This window comes from Pseudorca crassidens, chromosome 3, assembly GCF_039906515.1.
Source record: "Pseudorca crassidens isolate mPseCra1 chromosome 3, mPseCra1.hap1, whole genome shotgun sequence".
Lineage (NCBI taxonomy): Eukaryota > Metazoa > Chordata > Mammalia > Artiodactyla > Delphinidae > Pseudorca > Pseudorca crassidens.
The window spans coordinates 4,176,575-4,185,493 of NC_090298.1; the positions used below are offsets into that span (position 1 = coordinate 4,176,575).

General features: G+C 37.5%; 1 pseudogene; it reads left to right on the top strand.

The window, feature by feature from the left end:
- Positions 1–5,738: 5,738 nt before the first annotated feature.
- LOC137222846 (U6 spliceosomal RNA) lies at positions 5,739–5,833 on the top strand (annotated as a pseudogene).
- The last annotated feature ends 3,086 nt before the right edge of the window (positions 5,834–8,919 follow it).

Consider the following 8,919-nt stretch of genomic DNA (forward strand, 5'->3'; position numbering starts at 1 on the left):
TCTTTCCACAAATGGTTTTAGAAAAATTGGACAACCATTTGTGAAGAAAGAAAGAAAGAGAAAGAAAGAAAGAAAGAAAGAAAGAAAGAAAGAAAGAAAGAAAGAAAGAAAGAAAGAAAGAAAGAAAGAAAGAAGAGAGAGAGAGAAGGAGGGAGGGAGGGAAGGAGGAAGGAATGAGTCCAGGCACAGAATTTACACCTTTCACCAAATCTAACTCAAAATGCATTATAGACCAAAATGTAAAATGAAAAACTGTAAAACTTCTGGAAGAAAACGTAGGAAAAGATCTAAGTGGTCTGTGTTTGGTGAGGAGTATTTAGACACAACACCAAAAGCATGATCTATGAAAAGATAAATGAAAAAGTTGGACTTTATGAAAATAAAAATTATGCTCTGTGAAAGTTACTATTAAGATACAAACAAACAAACAAACAAACAAACAAAAAAAACAAGACACAGCCTGGCAGAAAATATTGCAAAATCCATATCTGTTAAAGGATTTTATTCAAAATATACAAAGAAATCTTAAACTCAACAATAAGAAGATAATCCAGTTAAAAATGTGTGAAGGGTCTGAGCAGCCACCTTACCAAAGAAGATACACACATGGCAAATAAGTAGATGAAAAGACATTCAACATCATATGTTTTTAAAGAAGTGAAAATTAAAACAATGATGATATGTCATTACACATCTATTAAAATGGCTAAAATAAAACCAAAACAACAACAATAAAATAAACTCAAAATCTGTAATACCAACTGCTGGAAAGGATGCAGACTGATAGGAACTCACATTTACTGCTACAAGCATTACAAAATGGCATTGCCATCGTGGAAGATAGTTTCTCAGATTCTTACTAAGCTAAATGTTGTCTTACCATGTGATTCAGCAATTGTGCTCCTAGGTACTTATCCAATGGAGTTGAAAATTAGTGTGTGTGTGTGTGTGTGTGTGTGTGTGTGTATCCAGCAAAAGAACTTTGGTAGCAAATTTATTCATAATCTTCAGAAACTGGAAGCAAACAATATAACCTTCAAACAAAGTGTGATACATCCATACCAGGTAATATTACTCAGCAACAAGAAAAAGCAAAACTGTAGAGATAGTACAAAGATAAGCAGTTGCCACAGGTCTGGATTGTGGATAGGGATAAACAGGTGAAACATAGGATTTTTAGAGCTGTGAAACTCTTCTGTGTGACATTGTAATGGTGGAAAACCTTGGACCTTTCAGGTTTCCTTTCTTATAAATTTCCTATTCCCAGTCATTGCCCATTTATACATTGTATTATAGGAATACTGCATTCATTTTTGTTTGTTGTGGGCATTGAGATGTTCCTTTCCTAGGTATATTCTCCATAGTTCTTCATTACCTTTAAGAAAATTTATTATCCCATTTTCATGACATAAAAATCAGCCTCATTCATGGTACTTACCCTAATGAACTTTATCTTGTAACAATACTGCAGGGGAAGATACATTCTCCTATGCCTTCTTGGTTTGCACAAGCTATCTATCTGCATGAAAAAATCTATCTCAGTTTACCTCTTTCTAAGTCTCAGGTCAGATGAAATTTCTTCAGCAAGGATCAAACCAAGATTGAGAGAGCTAAAATTCCTTTGCAGGATCAGCCAAAGCCTTCTCCCCCTTCCTGAAAGTCCCCACCATATGAGTCATCCTTTCTTTCTCAAGTTTCTGCATGTATACAACGCCATGGTCCTGTCTGTTTCAAGGAAAAAAAATATATAATAACAGGACTCCTCCAGCATCCTCTTCTCCAGCCTGCAGTGAGTTTAACAGCTCTACAAAGATCTGGGGTCTGGAAGTTAAATGGGATGGTCATGGGGAAGGGTCACTTGGAGGGCACTTGACCTTTTCCATCTCCCTAGCAGGGGTCACACTCGTGTCCTTTGTTTGCCACGCTTCCCACAGGACTTCACTGCCAAAAGCCATGTCTCTCTTGATTTCATCTTGACAAGAACGTTTCTTCCCAATAAATACCTTTGCAATAAAAAGTTATAGTGAGAACAACATTCTCCATCACATTGTGCATGCTTGTCTCCTCCAAGGAAATACAGTTCCTTGAGGAAACTGGGCACGTCTTCATGTTTTAAACAATGTAGTGCTTGGCATACATCATATGATCAATCAATATTTATTGAATGACTACATAAATAGATCTCTTCTGTGAATTAATTTTGGATTATCCTATTATACAATGTAACTCTTAATTTTGTTTGTATCCTTTCTTAATTGTCTCATACATGTTTTTGGACCCAATAGAAATGTACATACTTGAAGATATCCCCTACAGTGCCTAGCACATGATAAGATAGATAGAGAATCATCAGTATATACATTATTTTTTACCAAAGAGTAATTAAGATAGTTCTTTGTATAACTAGTACATATTTTATGAAAGCTAAGATCCAGTATAACTGCCTCTCATTATAAGTAGACTGAAACTAGAATCATTTTATTGATATAATGAGAGAGAGAAAGAGGGCATGAAAAAGAGGGAAAAGGATGGAGAGAGAAGAAAAACAAGGAAGGAGGAAGAGAGAGAGAGAGAGAGCATTCTGCTAATGCTCATTTTAATTCCAGATTTTTACTTGCAGTATGTCCTTTTCCTGTATTTTTTTAAGATGAATTGGGTACCTGCTACACAATGCAGTATGCTAGATGTTATTCCCTCAGAAAGATTGAGCTAGTGGATAATCTTTCTTCTAAGAGTTTCAATTTATTTTATAGGACAGACATGATAAATACTCAAATTTCTATTTTAGTTCTCAATCTTGAATTTATTGACACATTCTAAATTGTCCTAAAGTAGGACCTAGTTTCTTTTTCCCCCTTGCCTTTATTAAAGAATAACTTTCAAACACCCACATGAGTTATAGGCAAGTACTGAGGTGAAGGCTGTATGGTGTTCTACTTAGAAAAATAGATTCAAAATGGTTTTGTGTGTCCTGTGAGGCTGGGAATGATAAAGAAAATCCCTGATTGGAAGATTGTAGGACTAGAGAAAGAAAAGATATTTGCTCAAGAATATAGAGATTCCTTTATTTGTTTTCTCTTTTCAAACCCACTGTGTATATTAAGCTTTGCCTTAGAGATCCTTAACCTGTCAAGATTATAAATGATATTGAGTTTGCCTATCAAATATCCGGTGCTGATTGGCTCGTCTGAATAACTACACAGATTTGGAATTGTGGTAGAATTGACTGTAAACTGATACTTCCCAAATTGCCATCCCCAGAACATCCAGGCTCTCACGGCTCATCTCAATCTGCTCTGATCTGGGCAGCCACCCTGGGAGAGGAAGGCACCTTCCTCTGTGTGGAGCCAGAAGAAGCAGCATCATTCTGGGTTCTCCTTGGCATTCTCTAACAGCTTGTGTAATTTGATGCATCACATTAGGTTAACTCATGCTTATGGATACAGCACACTAAATGACACTCCTGTGGCACTGGGATGGGATGTCAAAAAGGCAGCTTTCTCTTCTCTCAGGGTCCTAGCTTGCTAATACGTCAAACCAGTTAGGAAAGTGTCTCACGTGGTTTACCTGCTTTTGACCACCTTTTCTTGTTTGTCACAACACAAAATCATCCTGTTCTGTTTGAAAGCTTTACATACCTTTAACATTCTCCACGATTAATGATGCACCAACATTAATCATGTCTGTATCTCTGTTTATCTCTGTTTCTATAGCGATATCTGTATCTATATCATCATCAATGCCTATCTACCCAGGTGTGCTGATTGTACTGAACTGTATGAATCCCATCTCAGCGCACATATTCAGGAGATTGTAAAATAATGTTGAAAGGAAATCGCCGGCTAGAAATATTGAGAAAAAAATATCTAGGACACCTGTCAAATTATTATGGTAACTGTACATTTTAAAATGTAGCCAAATTTTCATCCACCTCCCATTCAAAGAGGAACCCTTCCCCACTGAACATGGTTTGTAATCAGCATCTGTTTTCACTTTTCATTATCTCAGGTTCTCTTTATATTCCATTTTTATTGGTTTGTTTAAATCCTTTGTATAAGTCCATTTAAATCAAAATAGGGCAGACTTGCTGGTATTTGCATTGCATGAAATTACAAGCAGGTGAGAGTTGAACAATTAATACTTCTTTTTTCTCAGTGGTGGTATGAGCAGTGCCAATTTAATGCTGTTTAAGCTTATTATCTAATTGCATGCTGTGCTAGCTTCAGAGATGGCATGACATGAAGGCCGACTTGTGCTGTGTTCCCTCCACAGTAGAATATTCAATTATTTGTTCTGACTCATGTAATTCCCTGTATTCCAAGCTTGTTAATGTCATTACAGAGCTGAAATAAAGTGATTACTCTTAATGAGTATTTATCCAATAGGTAATGCAATTCCTGCACCCTCCAGCTGACAGTGGACGATTATGGATTTTTCTCCTTAGCCCTCCACTCCCCCGACTCCAAAGGAGCCCTCCCCCACCTCTTGACTTTCCTGTCAGGGAGGCAACATCGCACTGTGGCGTTCTGTGAAATACTGTCAGATGATGGGGAAAAAATATAAATCTTTAAAAAAAAAAAAGGAAAAGGAAGAATTGCAACGTCCCCCGGCAGAGCTCCAGCTAATGACCACTGCTTCCACTTGCTGGCAGTGATGACAGCTTTCGCTAAATGATAATGGCATGCCTGCTGTTGAGTTTGCCCACTTATGTTATTCCTCTTGACATGGTTCTGGGGAAGGTCTAATTTTTTTGACATTTGACCATGCAAATTTGAGTCCTGATACATTATTCTGCATTTACATCCTCCCAGTGTTGCTGTTTAAAATGTGCTACAAGCTCCAGGAGCTCAGCTAATAAAGGCCACAGAATGAAAGAAAGTTAAATATGAATGCAAGAGGAGACCTAATGAAGGCCCGGCATGTACATCTCTGAGATGACCTTCTAGAGATGAGCAAGTGGAAAGTCCTTTTTTAAAGCACACAGTAAGGAATGTAACACCCACTTTTTCCCTAGAATATTTTTAAAGATTTTTAAATATATACCAATGGAGAGAAAAAAGACCCCATTATATTTTACATAGGCGTTTCTTACACTCAACTTATAAGTTAGTGTATTATTAATCACTTTCAAGGTGGCGTTCGCTTCTCAAACTCTGAAACCCATGCTTCTGCAGGAAGCTTCCTTGACTCCTGAATCCAGAGATGTGCAGTCCCTAAATTTACTAAGCACTTTCACGTCATCAAATGCCACGCCTGTTGGATCTAAGAAAACCCTTCCGTATCACGGATTTCTGTGGGTTTAGGAGCAAATCACACTTCAGACTATTTTTTTTTTTGCTCCTAACCAATTTGGAACTGACAATAAAAATGAGGAAATTTTTTTAAATGGTCAATAATAGTAACTATATTACTAAGTTGACATAAGAACTACTAAAAATAAACTCCTAATCCTAGTAACAATAAAAGTACTCACAGATTGATATGCACATCAACATTAATATAGGTATTTCATAAAAATGCCCTTTTATTCTACCAAGTTAGCTAAAAGAAAAAATTCATTGCTTATGAATTACCCATCTTTGTATTTTTATTTAGTAATATTTCAGTTGGAATTTCTTCATACATTTTGAAGTGCTTTATTATACATAAGCTCTCTAGTGTCTAAATGTGTTAAAATAAATTATTTAATAAAGAGCAGTAATTGAGCTTTATGTTTGATAAGTATTAAGAATATTCCAGTGCTCGCTTCTGCAGCACATACACTAAAATTGGAAGATTAGCATGGCCCCCGTGCAAAGAGGACATGCAAATTTGTGATGTGTTCCATATTTTTATAACAAAAGAGAAGAAGACTCACAGATATAGAGAACAAAGTAGTGGTTACCAGTGTGGAGAGGGAAGGGGGGAGGGGCAAGGAAGGGTAGGGGATTAAGAGGTACAAGCTACTCTGTATAAAATAATATTGTACACTGATGACTTATATAATATTGTACAGCAATTATACTTAAATAACAGAAGAAAAGCAAGTAAAAAATATATATATTCCAGAAAACCCTCTTTGTAATTACTGGATAGCCATTATTTTTATCTTTTTCTCCCTTCTTCTCTCCCTCCCTTTCACCCTCCTGTCTGTTCCCCCTTTCTTTCTTCCTTCCTTTCTCTTTTATTTCTGAGCACCTACTATATATATATATATATATATATATATATATATAGATAGATACACACACACACACATATATGTATTTTTATTTATTTATTTATTTATTTTGCGGTACGCGGGCCTCTCACTGCTGTGGCCCCTCCCACTGCAGAGCACAGGCTCCGGACGCGCAGGCTTAGCGGCCATGGCTCACAGGCCCAGCCGCTCCACGGCATGTGGGATCCCCCCAGACCGGGGCACGAACCCGCGTCGCCTGCATCGGCAGGAGGACCCCCAACCACTGCGCCACCAGGGAAGCCCACACCTACTATATTTTTAAGCATCTATGTATCTATCTGTCTATCTATCTATGTCACAAGTTGAATGACAAGAAGTTTACAAAAATAAATAAGACAATAAAATGGACTCTCTGATAATAAGAATCTTGCAATAGGAAGGAGTGATTAGGCAAATAAAGTAAGGTACTGAAAATACTTTGCTTCTATAGAAACATTCCTATTACCAAGAGGTTAAGTAACCTACTTGAGGTCAAAGTCAGAAAATGTAACTATCAACTTGATTTCTAGGAAAGAGCTATTTTCCTCTGAGGCTTCAGAAGTGTGTATGCTCTCATCTCTAGTGCTGTACCTAAACTGTTAGTGTTGCCATTTTTCTCCTTGCTTTAGTGTCCTGGGAAGCACCAGAACAAAACTAGATCTGAACTCACTGCAGCAGCCTTGTGTTCCATTTTCTCCTGTTCCTGGGAGACAAGCTCTCCCAGGTTATTCCCACACACCATATTAACAACATTTACTGGTTCAAAAACTCCATGCAGGATCTGAGATATGGAATTAGGTGTATACCTAATGTAGAATCCTGATTCAAAGGAGAAAGTGGATAAAAGTACTTCTAAGAAGTCTTCCTATTACTTTTGGAGTTATGGACACATGGCAGAGTGCATGAATGTGATCAGCATACATTTTATTTACTCACAAAAATATGAGACAGAACTTAGAATTTAGTTTTAAAGTTGCACGTCATATTTAATGTTTTTTTTAAAATTAATAGTAAATAAATAAAAGACAATTTAATAACAAGACATTTTCCCAACAAAATGAATAAAAAGAGGTTAAAAGCTGATTTTCCATTCTGGTGAAGGTGCGTGAGATGGTGATGCTCACATAGCACTTAGCATGTTGTTTTCTGGGGGATCAATTATGCAGACATATATCAAAATCTCCCTTTCTCCTCTCATCCCCATCACTCTTAGTTCTGATAAAGCTAAATGGACTATGCTTGTACTCCATAAGGAAAGAGGGAAGGAAGGAGGAAGGAAGGAAGGAAGGAAAGAAGGAAGGAAGGAAAGAGAACATAGGCAGAGAAAAAAATATATGAGAGAATGTCCCAGGGGCAGCTAATCATGTTTGAACTGTTTGGGAAGGTCTTTCTGAGATGGTGACACTTGAGCTATGTCTTGCCTGGTCTGAAAAGGAAACAACCTTGCGAGGACCTGTAGTAGAGCCTTCCAGTTGGAGAAGTAGCAAACACAAAGGCCCCGTGACAAGAACAAAAAAGATGCTGATGTTGATGGTGATGTGAGTGGAGCCTGTTGAACAAGTTATACAACAGGACAAGAAAGAGGCAGGCAGGAGCCATGCTGAGGAGTTTGGATTTCACTCTAAGGGCAAAAATGAGCCACTGGAGGGATTTACCACTGATGGGCCCAGAGACACTTCATCCATCCTTGAAAGTTGGAGGGTGGAGTGGCAGCACAATGTGGGTCGGCTGGTGTATTTAATGGTGAAAGTCAGTCTGGGTGCACCTACGTTCCCAAGTACAAGTGAGGAAAGGTCATCAGCTGAGAGTGAGATATTTTATTAAAATGTTGAGAAGGAGGAAATTGTTATTTAGGAGAGCAGGAGAGCAAACATACTAAAGTTTAGTCAAAATTGGAAGAGATCTAAGAGCCAGTTTGAGAACTGTGGTCATGAATTTAAGGTGATACCAGTAAGTGTGGTTAAGTGTTTTTCTCTAGACATGTATCACTGCCTTTGAACATGGAGAATAGTTGGGTTTTTGAGGTTTCGGCTTTCTACAGATGAGTGTGACCAAAAAAAGAAAGTGTCAAGGAAAATAAAGGTCTTTTTAAGAGGATGTGATAATGATATATCCCCGAGAATAGAGTTGAGAATATGATGGGGGGTGAAAATAAGAAAAACAGGTTGGGTCAATGAAAGGAGATCTCATTCATGGGGAAACTTCCTCAGTGTGATGATGTGCATAGGAAGATGCTTAAATCAGAATGGGATATTTGAATCAAAATTTCAGAGGTGGTGCATTAGTGGGATTGACAAAGTCACAAATACTACTCTTAGAGGGAGTGGCTAAAGTGAGATGGATGAAAAGAGAAGATCACAAAATTCAGAGGCCCCGTGTATATGGGCCATTATTACAAATGTTGAATACATCAAGGAATATGCTAGAAGTCAGGGTCAAGAGAAACACAGTAATTTAGGGATTTCATTTTTTAGTAAAATAAAGGGAGGTCACTGATTGGTAGCTAGTGATAGAATATGCTCCTCAAGGAGCTGATTTCTAACAGCATTTACCTTTATACGTGTTGTACATGTGTATTGTAGAAAACTAGAAAATACGGACAAGCAAAATTAAACACATTGAAAAGCCATTCCCTCATCATCCAGAGATCATCACTAACCCTTTAAATCTTCTTGTAACTAACCATCTAGGACTTTTCCTATGTACACACACACACACAC